Source organism: Rattus rattus, chromosome 3 (genome assembly GCF_011064425.1).
Source record: "Rattus rattus isolate New Zealand chromosome 3, Rrattus_CSIRO_v1, whole genome shotgun sequence".
Taxonomy (NCBI): Eukaryota; Metazoa; Chordata; class Mammalia; order Rodentia; family Muridae; genus Rattus; species Rattus rattus.
In genome coordinates this window covers 46493310-46506329 of record NC_046156.1, presented here as the reverse complement: position 1 = coordinate 46506329, position 13020 = coordinate 46493310, and the positions used below count along the sequence as shown (strand labels likewise).

At 36.3% G+C, this 13020-nt stretch overlaps 1 non-coding gene across 1 annotated transcript; it reads left to right on the top strand.

The window, feature by feature from the left end:
- The first annotated feature begins 3252 nt into the window (after window positions 1–3252).
- LOC116897427 lies at window positions 3253–3355 on the top strand. The gene has a single exon (XR_004387468.1). It is a non-coding gene; the product is annotated as a U6 spliceosomal RNA (small nuclear RNA).
- Window positions 3356–13020: the final 9665 nt, after the last annotated feature.

Genomic DNA, 13020 nt, shown 5'->3' with positions numbered 1-13020 from the left:
ACATACACTTTTCTCACATTGCTTCTGGTCATGATTTATCACTGCGTAGTAACTCCATCGATGACACAAAGTAGCTCACTTTTAAAATGTACTCCACCAAATACAGCACAAGATAATTTTTTTCATTCATCCTTAGTCTTTTTTTTCCTGTTTCATGAATGTGGCAGAAAATTAATAGGGACCAATATCTTTGTTTTTAAAATAAGAAAGGTAACCCCTCTAAGTGTTTACCTGTTGTCTTTAAATGCACTTCAGTCAGTTGGAAATTAAAATAACACTCAGCACAAAGGAGAAGTAAAAATAGCTTCAAATGACATACATAATTAGTCCTATAAAAAAATTCTCTACCTGAACTTTTAAAAATTAAGCTCATTCTAATGTGCAGAAATAATTTGTATGCTTTATAAGTCATGAATAAATATTTTTTCCTTGGGAGAATTACTCATTTCATCAATTAATGCTTAACATTTTACCTAATATTTCCTAAACAAGGGTAAAATTTGAGTAGTGTTAATTAGTAACTGTCCAGTTTCATTTTATAAAACAAAACACAAATCATATGTAACAATTTGTTGTAAAAAGCACATTCCCATGTTATTAAACTTTTAAACATTTAAGAAATAGATTCATATATACTTATTATTACTTATTATATATTACTGTATATATTTATTTAATCATATTTATAATTTCAAAAGTATTTCTTCTGTGAGGTTCCAATATTCAGTACATTTCATAAATAGTAAGTAAACTCAGAGCAAAGATGCAGAGTAAAAGAGGAAAAACAGAGATCCCAAGCAAAGGCTGACTACCTATCATTGATAAGAGAAAATATGAGACGCTTGATCCTGCAAAAAGGAATAGGTGTTTTCTATGCAATCAGTGGCAGGAAGTTGGTCAGAAGCCAATACAAGCTGACAGGGAAATCTAGAGGAAGGCAGAAAAGGATTTGACAATTAGAACTTGGATGATCTGAAAGTGCCAAGAATATTTTCTCTTTAGCCAAATTGTAATTATTTCCATTGCCTTTCAGCCAAAGATGCAGGTAAGCTGCACAAATATTAGTATTGTTACTAATTGTATTTGTACAATTACAAATGGTGACATTTATACAATTAATTTCACAGACTGATTGATTGATCAGAGGAGGAGTGAATGACTTGAGACAGACTCTTCGTTATGTAGCCCCTCCAAGGTGGTACTAAAACTCAATGTTCCTACCAAGCCCAGTAGACACCCAATCAAAAGATAAAATTTCCAAAAGTGCCTCCAGTTAATCCTGGTTTCTGTCAAAGATACTTTTAACTCATTACTGGGATTGCCTTCTAATTTGTTAATTGTAGGAAAACTGAATATCTTCACCTCTCTGCAACTCCATATTTAACCCCTTTGCAATGTCAACTCTGTAGCAAAACGCATTTTGCTGCAGCCTCACTCCCTCCTTTTCCCCATCTCCAGTGGAACACACAATCTTTGCTTTAACCTTTTTGTTCACACTCATCATTTTATCCCCGGGTCACCCACTTCAGTAGATAATTCTAGAAATCTGCAGGTCACTGTCTCCAGGGACGTGAGTAGTGTAATTACAGATGAGTGTTTAATTATGTCTGTTTCTTCTGCCTTCCCCTCTCTCATTTTATTTTCCTTCTGTTGATTTGTCCAATTCTGATATGTTGGCTTTTTTGCTTTATCATATCATATTTAATTTATTTTAATAGTGTCCCATAGACTCATGTTTTCTAATGAGAGACAGAAAAGTAGATAGATCAGGATGGGGTAAAGGAAGTAGGAGAGGCTGAACGTAAGAGAAACCGTGAATCAGGATCCATTATGAGATAAAATTATTTTCAGTAATATGAAAAATTAAATTTATCACTTATTTCAAATTCTCTTTTCCTTTGTTCCTTGACAATGCTTAGGATATCTGTCTAGATTACCACTCTAGCTGTTTAACGAGCACCATAGCTCCAGAATAGTTCCTTTGATCCTGCCTCAATGTTGACAGCAGAATTTCTCAATTCAATCATATCAAATCAATTCATACCCTTAGAGACTTTATTCCTGGCTTTGAATAATCCAGTCTTTACCTTTCCCAAATAGTAATAGCAATGCAACCTTTTGCAAATTAGAAACGGCCTCATTGTGCCAACGCTTACTCCATTTCCCATCATAAAAAAAAGATGAACAAACATTGAGTTTGTTATTAAACTAAGATCCTCACTGATTTCTGGAAAATAAACATAACTGCAGCATTTTACATGCTTAGATCTCTGGCACTGATAGTGTCAGCATGCAGTTTTAAGTATCTTCACCATATCATTAAATAATTTAAAAAACATTTTAACAAGAATAGAAGCCGATTACTTAGTAGCATGAGTTGTTTGTACAGGAAGGCACACATGGTGACATTTCAAGTAACAGTAAGAAACATCACAAATAAATAAATGAATTTGGTTAGACTAAAGTATACTAAAGATGTTCAAGTAAAAGACATGATTTGGCACTGACCGGATGGCTGATGAAGAAAGAAATGCACACCAATTGCTACTACAATAAGATTACATGAGTATCCCTGAATGGGTGTAATTGAGAAGAGTATAGGTTCTCAATACTCCAGTTTCAGGATTGTGTAAGAGCATCTGGACCAATGTGAGATGCTACTGTATGTATGATATTGTGGGGGCTTTGACTTCATAGGGCTAAAGCCAAACATCATGTTTCCATCTATAAGGTCATCCTTACAGATAGAGATATATTTCCATGTTGCTGGCATTCAGTATGACTTTTAAAACATTTACACACGATCCTGACATCTTATCAATTATGTGAACTGGTAGCCCCCCATGTATACTGTTTTTTAGTGTAAAGGCATAACTATGTTTCCTCATACAAAACATTGAGTAAAATCACTAACTGATGGTTTTATATTCTAAGAAATTTGATTGGAGAGGTCTTCTGTTGGAAGTCCATTCCTAAGAAGCAGTTCTGTAGAGGAAACTTGGTTCTATCCTAAATGAATTCAAGCTTTTTGTTTGTTCGTTTGTTTGTCTTTAGTCTTATGAATAATGCTGTGATAACTAATACTAGGTTCTCAAGTTTAGCCTGAAATCAACTAAGATATAAGCTGTGGGACACAGGTGTAAAAGATTCTTTATGGGGCTGGGGATTTAGCTCAGTGGTAGAGCGCTTACCTAGGGGGAAGCGCAAGGGCCCTGTTGGTCCCCAGCTCCGGAAAAAAAAAAAGTTTTTTATGTGCTCGCTTCAGCAGCACATATACTAAAATTGAACGATACAGAGAATATTAGCATGGCCCCATGCTAAAGGATGACACAAATTGGAAGCATTCCATATTTTTTAAGAAGCAAGCTGAGTAGCCATTCTAATATCATATAAAATCAATTTTCAACTAAAAGTCATCAAAAAAGATAAGGAAGGACACTTCATATTCATCAAAGGAAAAATCCACCAAGATGAACTCTCAATCCTAAATATCTATGCCCCAAATACAAGGGCACCTACATACGTAAAAGGAACTTTACTAAAGCTCAAAACACACATTACACCTCACACAATAATAGTAGGAGATTTCAACACCCCACTCATCAATGGACAGATCATGGAAACAGAAAATAAACAGAGACGTAGACAGACTAAGAGAAGTCATGAACCAAATGGACTTAACAGATATTTATAGAACATTCTATCCTGAAGCAAAAGGATATACCTTCTTCTCAGCTCCTCATGGTACTTTCTCCAAAATTGACCACATAATTGGTCAAAAACCGGGCCTCAACAGGTACAGAAAGATAGAAATAATCCCATGCGTGCTATTAGACTACCACAGCCTAAAACTGGTCTTCAATAACAATAGGGGAAGAATGCCCACATATACGCGGGAAATTGAACAATGCTCTACCAATGATAACCTGGTCAAGGAAGAAATAAAGAAAGAAATTAAAACTTTTTAGAATTTAATGAAAATGAAGGTACAACATACCCAAACTTATGGGACACAATGAAAGCTGTGCTAAGAGGAAAAACTCATAGCGCTTGAGTGCCTGCAGAAAGAAAACAGGAAAGAGCATATATCAGCAGCTTGACAGCACACCTAAAAGCTCTAGAACAAAAAGAAGCAAATACACCCAGGAGGAGTAGAAGGCAGGAAATAATCAAACTCAGAGCTGAAATCAACCAAGGAGAAACAAAAGGGACCATAAAAAGAATCAACAGAACCAAAAGCTGGTACTTTGAGAAAATCAACAAGATAGATAAACCCTTAGCCAGACTAATGAGAGGACACAGAGAGTGTGTCCAAATTAACAAAATCAAAAATGAAAAGGGAGACATAACTACAGATTCAGAGGAAATTCAAAAAATCATCAGATTTTACTATAAAAGCCTATATTCAACAAAACTTGAAAATCTGCAGGAAATGGACAATTCCAGACAGATACCAGGTAATGAAGTTAAATCAGAACAGATAAACCAGTTAAACAACCCCATAACCCTAAGGAAATAGAAGAATTCATTAAAGGTCTCCCAACCAAAAAGAGCCCAGGTCCAGACGGGTTTAGTGCAGAATTCTATCAGACCTTCATAAAGACCCCATACCAAATTATCCAAAATATTCCACAAAATTGAAACAGATGGAGTGCTACCAAATTCCTTCTATGAAGCCACAATTACTCTTATGTCTAAACCACACAAAGACCCAACAAAGAAAGGGAACTTCAGGCCAATTTCCCTTATGAATATCGATGCAAAAATACTCAATAAAATTCTGGCAAACCAAATCCAAGAGCACATCAAAACAATCATCCACCATGATCAAGTAGGATTCATCCCAGGCATGCAGGGATGGTTTAATATATGGAAAACCATCAATGTAATCCATTATATAAACAAACTGAAAGAACAAAACCACATGATCATTTCATTAGATGCTGAGAAAGCATTTGACAAAATTCAACACCACTTCATGATAAAAGTCCTGGATAGAATAGGAATTCAAGGCCCATACCTAAACATAGTAAAAGCCATATACAGCAAACCAGTTGCTAACATTAAACTAAATGGAGAGAAATTTGAAGCAATCCCACTAAAATCAGGGACTAAACAAGGCTGCCCACTCTCTCCCTACTTATTCAATATAGTTCTTGAAGTTCTAGCCAGAGCAATCAGACAACAAAGAGGTCAAGGGGATACAGATCAGAAAAGAAGTCAAAATATCACTATTTGCAGATGATATGATAGTATATTCAAGTGATCCCAAAAGTTCCACCAGAGGACTACTAAAGCTCATAAACAACTTCAGCAAAGTGGCTGCGTATAAAAATTAACTCAAATAAATCAGTAGCCTTCCACTACACAAAAAGAGAAACAAGCCAAGAAAAAATTAGGGAAATGACACCCTCTCATAATAGACCCAAATAATATAAAGTACCTGGGTGACTTTAACCAAGCAAGGAAAGATTGTACAATAAGAACTTCAAGACTCTGAAGAAAGAAATTGAAGAAGACCTCAGAAGATGGAAAGATCTCCCATGCTCATGGATTGCAGGATTAATATAGTAAAAATGGCCATTTTACCAAAAAGTGATCTACAGATTCAATGCAATCCCCATCAAACTACCAATCCAATTCTTGAGAGAGTTAGACAGAACAATTTGCAAATTCATCTGGAATAACAAAAAACCAGGGTAGCTAAAACTATCCTCAACAATAAAAGGACTTCTGGGGGAATCACTATCCCTGAACTCAAGCAGTATTACAGAGCAATTGTGATAAAAACTGCATGGTATTGGTACAGAGACAGACAGATAGACCAATGGAATAGAATTGAAGACCCAGAAATGAACCCACACACCTATGGACACTTGATTTTTGACAAAGGATCTAAAACCATCCAATGGAAAAAGTATAGCATTTTCAGCAAATGGTGCTGGTTCAACTGGAGGTCAACATATAGAAGAATGCAGATCGATCCATGCTTATCACCCTGTACAAAGCTTAAGTCCAATTGGATCAAGGACCTCCACATCAAACCAGATACATTCAAACTAATAGAAGAAAAACTAGGGAAGCATCTGGAACACATGGGCACTGGAAAAAATTTCCTGAACAAAACACCAATGGCTTATGCTCTAAGATCAAGAATCGACAAATGGGATCTCATAAAACTACAAAGCTTCTGTAAGGCAAAGGACACTGTGGTTAGGACAAAACGGCAACCAACAGATTGGGAAAAGATCTTTATCAATCCTACAACAGATAGAGGTCTTATATCCAAAATATACAAAGAACTCAAGAAGTTAGACTGCAGGGAGACAAATAATCCTATTAAAAAATGGGGTTCAGAGCTAAACAAAGAATTCAGCTGAGGAATGCTAAATGGCTGAGAAACACCTAAAGAAATGTTCAACATCTTTAGTCATAAGGGAAATGCAAATCAAAACAACCCTGAGATTTCACCTCACACCAGTGAGAATGGCTAAGATCAAAAACTCAGGTGTTACACCAAATGCTTGTGAGGATGTAGAGAAAGAAGAACAGTATTCCATTGTCGGTGGGATTGCAGACTGGTAAAACCACTCTGGAAATCAGTCTGGAGGTTCCTGAGAAAATTGGACATTGAACTGCCTGAGGATCCAGCTATACCTCTCTTGGGCATATACCCAAAAGATGCCCCAACATATAAAAAAGACACGTGTTCCACTATGTTCATCAGAGCCTTATTTATAATAGCCAGAAGCTGGAAAGAACCCAGATGCCCTTCAACAGAGGAATGGATACAGAAAATGTGGTACATCTACACAATGGAATATTACTCAGCTATCAAAAACAATGACTTTATGAAATTAAAGAGGCAAATGGTTGAACTGGAAATATCATCCTGAGTGAGGTAACCTAATCACAGAAAACACACATGGTATGTACTTTCATTGATAAGTGGCTATTAGCCCAAATGCTTGAATTACCCTAGATGCCTAGAACAAATGAAACTCAAGACGATGATCAAAATGTGAATGCTTCCCTCGTTCTTTAAAAGGGGAACAAGAATACCCTTGGCAGGGAAGAGAGAGGCAAAGATTAAAACAGAGACTGAAGGAACACCCATTCAGTGCCTGCCCCACCTGTGGCCCATACATATACAGCCACCCAATTAGACAAGATGGATGAAGCAAAGAAGTGCAGGCCGACAGGAGCCGGATGTAGATCGCTCCTGAGAGACACAGCCAGAATACAGCAAACACAGAGGCGAATGCCAGCAGCAAACCACTGAACTGAGAATAGGACCCCCGTTGAAGTAATCAGAGAAAGAACAGGAAGAGCTTGAAGGGGCTCGAGACCCCATATGTACAACAATGCCAAGCAACCAGAACTTCCAGGGACTAAGCCACTACCTAAAGACTATACATGGACTGACCCTGGACTCTGACCTCATAGGTAGCAATGAATATCCTAGTAAGAGCACCAGTGGAAGGGGAAGCCCTGGGTCCTGCTAAAACTGAACCCCCAGTGAACTAGATTGTTGGAGGGAGGGCGGCAGTGGGGGGGAGGGGAACACCCATAAAGAAGGGGAGGGGAGAGGGGCATGTTTGCCGGGAAACCGGGAAAGGGAATAACACTCGAAATGTATATAAGAAATACTCAAGTTAATAAAAAAAAAAAGAAAAGAAAAGAAAAGAAAAGATATAGCTAGAGCATGAAAAAAAAAGTTTCTTTATTTTGTTACTTGAAATAGGAAGACATACTTTAAAATAGTTGATATTATCTGGAGCATGCAAAGTATCTTCATGGTTTTGGATGGATCCTCCAGAATCCAATCATTGAACTGAACTCAAAACGGGGTGTCCAATGGAGGAGTTAGAGAAAGGATCAAAAGAGCTGAAGGGATTTGCAGCCCCATTGAACTGATAACGGGATCCCTGTTGGAAGAATTAGAGAAAGGATTGAAAGAGCTGAAAGGGCTTGCAACCCGGTAAGAACAATACCAACCAACCAGACCTCCCAGGGATTAAACCACTACCCAAAGACTAAACATGGACAGACCCATTGCTCCAGGTGCATATGTCACCAAGGATGACCTTGTTGGGCATCAATAGGAGGAGAAGCCCTTGGTCCTGCCAAGGCTGGACACCCCTCCCCACCGAGTGTAGGGGAATATCAGAGTGTGGAGGCAGGGCGGTAGGTGGGTGGGAGAACACCATCATAGAAGCAGGAGGAGGGGGTGGGATAGGGGGTTTATGGATGGGAAACAGGGAAAGGGAATAACTTTTAAAATCTAAATTTAAAATGTCCAATTTTAAAAAAGCAAAAAAAAAATACTGGCATGATCAAAATAAAAAATAAAAATTCTAGTAAAAATATTCAGACTGAAAATAAGAATGAAGAGCAAGCAAGTGAATACAACAGGAATAGAAGAAAGGAGAGGAAAAGGAAATGGAGAAAGAAAGTAAATTGGAAAGGATGGAGGAAAGAGAAGGGAGAAATGGAACACAAGGAAAGGAAGGAAGGAGAGAAATGGGATGACAGTGAGACAGAGAACAAGCTGTTTTGAAGTCATTAGAAACTATTCAAAGCTGCCTAAGTGGTGGACTACCAAGAGAAGGACAGAGAGCACAAAGAACATAGTAAAAACAGAAGATTCCACTTTCCTTTGATCCATTAGAACTACTAACTACAATGTATTGTTGAGATACATTCTGTTGTTTCTTTGTTTTTTTTTTCAGAAATACTCCTTCATTTTTCTGAAAATTGTATTATAAATTTGTATTATATAAATGCAATGCTTTGATATAATCCTAAAAACCAAGTCATAATACCCAAAATAATATGAATAACCCTGTATGTAATCAGAAAATAATCTACAGATATAAATTTGCAGCAAAACAGAGAAAATAATTACTTCATCTCTTACTATACTGCTGGGGAGAGCTAAGGTGATTTTCATGTACTTTCATTGGAAAGAAATTGTTTGAGACTTAATTTTGCCATTATGTGAAGAGTAAATACTAGGATTTTCTTTATCAGACTGTCCTGCTGCTATTCATGATTCAAAGGTATAATAATGTAGATCAGAAAATGTGCTGAATTGTTAACATCTCTTAACTTACAAACTATTATTGATAAGTCCATATTTTCTGTCATATAATTTCTCCAGTAACAAAACTATCAAATCCTAATAAAACTTTATCCAAATATCCCTAAGTACCTATTTTAAAACTATAATATGAAAAGTCTAGTCATTAATGTAACATACACACACACTTATATATAATTTATTATTACATGTATTACATATTATAATATATATATATATTAATTAAAACACTGTTTTCAAGTAATAAGATATATGGAGAATTAAGACAAAAATTCTTTTTTAAAAAGCTAGAAGAGTTTGTTGTGGCCATGTCTTAGCTAGCGTTTTACTGCTGTGAACAGACTCCAAGGCCAAGGCAACTCTTCTACAGACAACATTTAATTGGGGCTAGCTTACAGGTTCAGAGGTTCAGTCCATCATCACGAAGGTGGGAGCATGGCAGCATCTATACAGGCATGGTGCAGTCAGAACTGTTCTATATCTTCATCTGAAGGCTGCTAGTTGAATACTCACTTCCAGGCAGTTAGGCAGTTAGGATGAGGGTCTTGGTGACCTTCTTGGTCTCTGCTTAAGTCTTTCCTCTCTCTCCTCTCTCCTCTCTCTCTCTCTCTCTCTCTCTCTCTCTCTCTCTCTCCTCCCCCTCTCCCTCTCTCTCCCTCTCTCCCTCTCTCCCTCCCTCTCTCTTTCTCTCTCTCTCCCTGTCTGTCTGTCTCTCTCTCTCCCCCTTAAAAATATACATCTCTCATTTGCAACGCTGCTTACATTCATCAGTCTTGCCCTACTCCTTTTAGAATGGAGATCCTAGCTACATTGTTTTCATCCCTCAATTTCTTTTTGATGTCATTCGAGGGGATAGTTCAGTGCATAGATTTGAAATGAAGTACTGTAATATGATTGGAGACAATGTGACTGACCCCTTGTTCTGTGCTCGTTTACCATGCCTCCCTACCTATTAAGGGAATTTTATCAATGCATTCTCCTAATTTACCTCCTGCAATGGCTAAATAAGTTTCCACACCTAACTTAAAATTTACTCATTTTTATTCTCCTCTCTAATAAATCACTCACTGTCTTTCATGTTTCTAAAAACTGTAGTGTCACATTTTGTATGAAAATAACTACTAGCTTCTTCTGTAGGTTAAGTTCTTGAACTTTCCTTTGGTTCAAAATCAATTCATTCTTGAAATAAGGAACAAACTGTTGCAAGTCTCTCCCACTACTTCCAGATCTCCCATAGTATGGGCCTATTCCCCGTTACCCTTCTTTAATCTTTCACAATCAAATCTGAAGAGTATAATTTTGATTTCATTAGCAAAATGAATCTGGTATCTAGTCTAACCCTACAAGTTCTAAAATATATCCATTGCATGGCACATCTTTCATTGTTTCCTTATTATCTCTGGATCTAGTCAACCATTTTATAAAAAGGTTCTTATGCAAACCATGTTCAAACTTTCTCATACATTTTACTAAGTAATCTCTTTATACTTCTCCATAATATGCTAAATCCCATATTTGCTCTGAGGGCCATCTGGGAACTAAACCCCATATGATAGAGAAATCAATTATATAGTCAGATTTTAAGTAATCCATGGTGCTCTCTGGATTATCAAAATAGTACCCTCTTGTGTGAAGCTTACAGAATCTGTGATTAAAATCACGTAGTCAATAAGAAATGTAAAGTGCCATTATGATTGCCATTTTTGGTGGCTATCCTCTGAAATGACTCTCACTGATTGCCTACCTCTTGGTAGCTGGACCTATGTGCATACCTCTCACACAATATTTTTATTACTGGTTTGGGGGAACCAATAAAATATGACACAAATGAAAATATAGGACTTATGAAGCTCATGTATAGTAGACATTGTAGTTTCCTTTTTCTTTTGCTTGCTGATCATTTATTCTTCTTCAGGATCTATGTGCTGTATCATGAACACAGTAAGTTCCATGAACAGGTTGACATCGCAGTGACTGATGTTCCTACCAATAGTCACATGAGTAGAGTATTTTAAAAGCAGTTTCTCCAGAGTACATGTCAAAAGCCCCACAAAGGTTCTTATAAATGACCTTCCCCTGAAATCACTCAGCTAAGCTGACGATGAATTTCTGACCCAAAAAATTTACAGGAAACTCAACATTTGTTAATTTGTTTATTCATTCTTGGGATTAAATTGTCCAGTAATAAGTTACTCTTTAAAATAAATGTGTTATGTACTGTGTTTACTGCTCCTATGATGGCGTTCAAGAAGGAAACTTCACCATTTGTCAGTTGATTGTTTCTTGCTCATGCAATAAATGGTTGGTGCTTATTTTTTTCAACAATTTCTAATATCCAATATTACAATAATTGCAGCAACTTCAGACATTCTAGTTTCCTAAGAACAGCAGAGCCAGCTCCATTTCCAGTATCAATGTGGATGACAGTCCATGTTACAATGTAAGTGTTTGCCTGGGAAAACAGGACTGTGATCATGTGACTAACTTTTTGATGCGATTTAGCTGTCATTTGGACCTTTACTTTTCCATTGTTTCTGAAAGTTTTCCACTCTGATCAGAATTACAGAAATTGTGTTGCTATAACAGTTAGTATAATTGTGGTTACAGTAATAAATCAATCAAATATTCTGTGGTTTAAAACATGCAAATGCATGCTTCTTATCAACTCAAAGCCTTTCAAAAGGCTTCCGTCAGGATCAGTAGTTGATTTAGGTTATTTTCTACCTTAAGTTTACACTACCCTCTAAGATCTATCAGCACCTGCTGTTAGAGCAAATAAAAAAAATTAATAGAGAAGTTACATAACTTTGTAAACCATTTTAATTGACATACATAACTCTTACTGGCATATCTTAATGAGACCCAGACTCCTGACTCACGTGGATTCATGCATGAAAGAAGATATAAGGTATAAATCACAGTAATTCATCAATACTACCAATAGAATATCTAATAGAATAGGATCAAAATGTTTTTCATATGTGTCCATCTCCATCACACTGAGCTATGATTATATTTAAATGAGTGTATTCAAGTCTTCAAGACACTTGTCTTTAGAAACAGGTACCTTAATTGTGAGATTTTTATGTCCTGCATTCTTGATGAAATTCAGTATATATTTTGAACAGTTAGTATAAATAATGTGTTGATATTTTTACTTTATTTATTTTATTCTATACATGGTAAATAGTCTATCAATAACCCTATTCTCGTGTGTAATGTCACCTATTAACTTATTAAAAATTGAATGTATATGTCCTCAAATAATTAAATGTCACAGGAAGCATATGTTAGCCACTTAAATGTTAGTCTTCATGTCCTTGGGCAACTCATAACAACTAACTTCCTATTGATGAACATGTTATGTATTTTCATACTTGGATGAACATATTATGTATATTCACACTATATATATATGATAATATGAGCAAGTTGTTCACTGTGTAAAATTTGACTCTAGTAAAGAGGAGAATGAGAAAGTACTGAAGTCAAGCCTCATCTTGGTCTGAGGTCCTGAGGAAGGGGTGTTTGATAGTATTGGATGAAAGAATTGCAGTCAGTAATGGATGTAAGCTGACAGCAATATGTTCTATTTGAGATAACTATATGCTCAAGATAGAACTCTCCTGCAGACAAAAGTCAAAGCTTTTATTTTACATAAGCAACTTCAAGTTTCTGAAAAAGGTAATTTTTCTCAGATGAGGGAAAGACCTCATATGTTCATTGATTGGGAAGATTAATATAGTAAAAATAGTCATTTTGCCAAAAGCAATCTACAAAGGCAATGCAATCCCCATGAAAATTACAGCGTAATTCTTTATAAAGTTATAAAGAGCAATTTCAGAATAAAGAAAACTACCATCAATAATAAAAGAACTTCTGGGGGAATCACCGTCCCTGACCTGAAGCAGTATTAC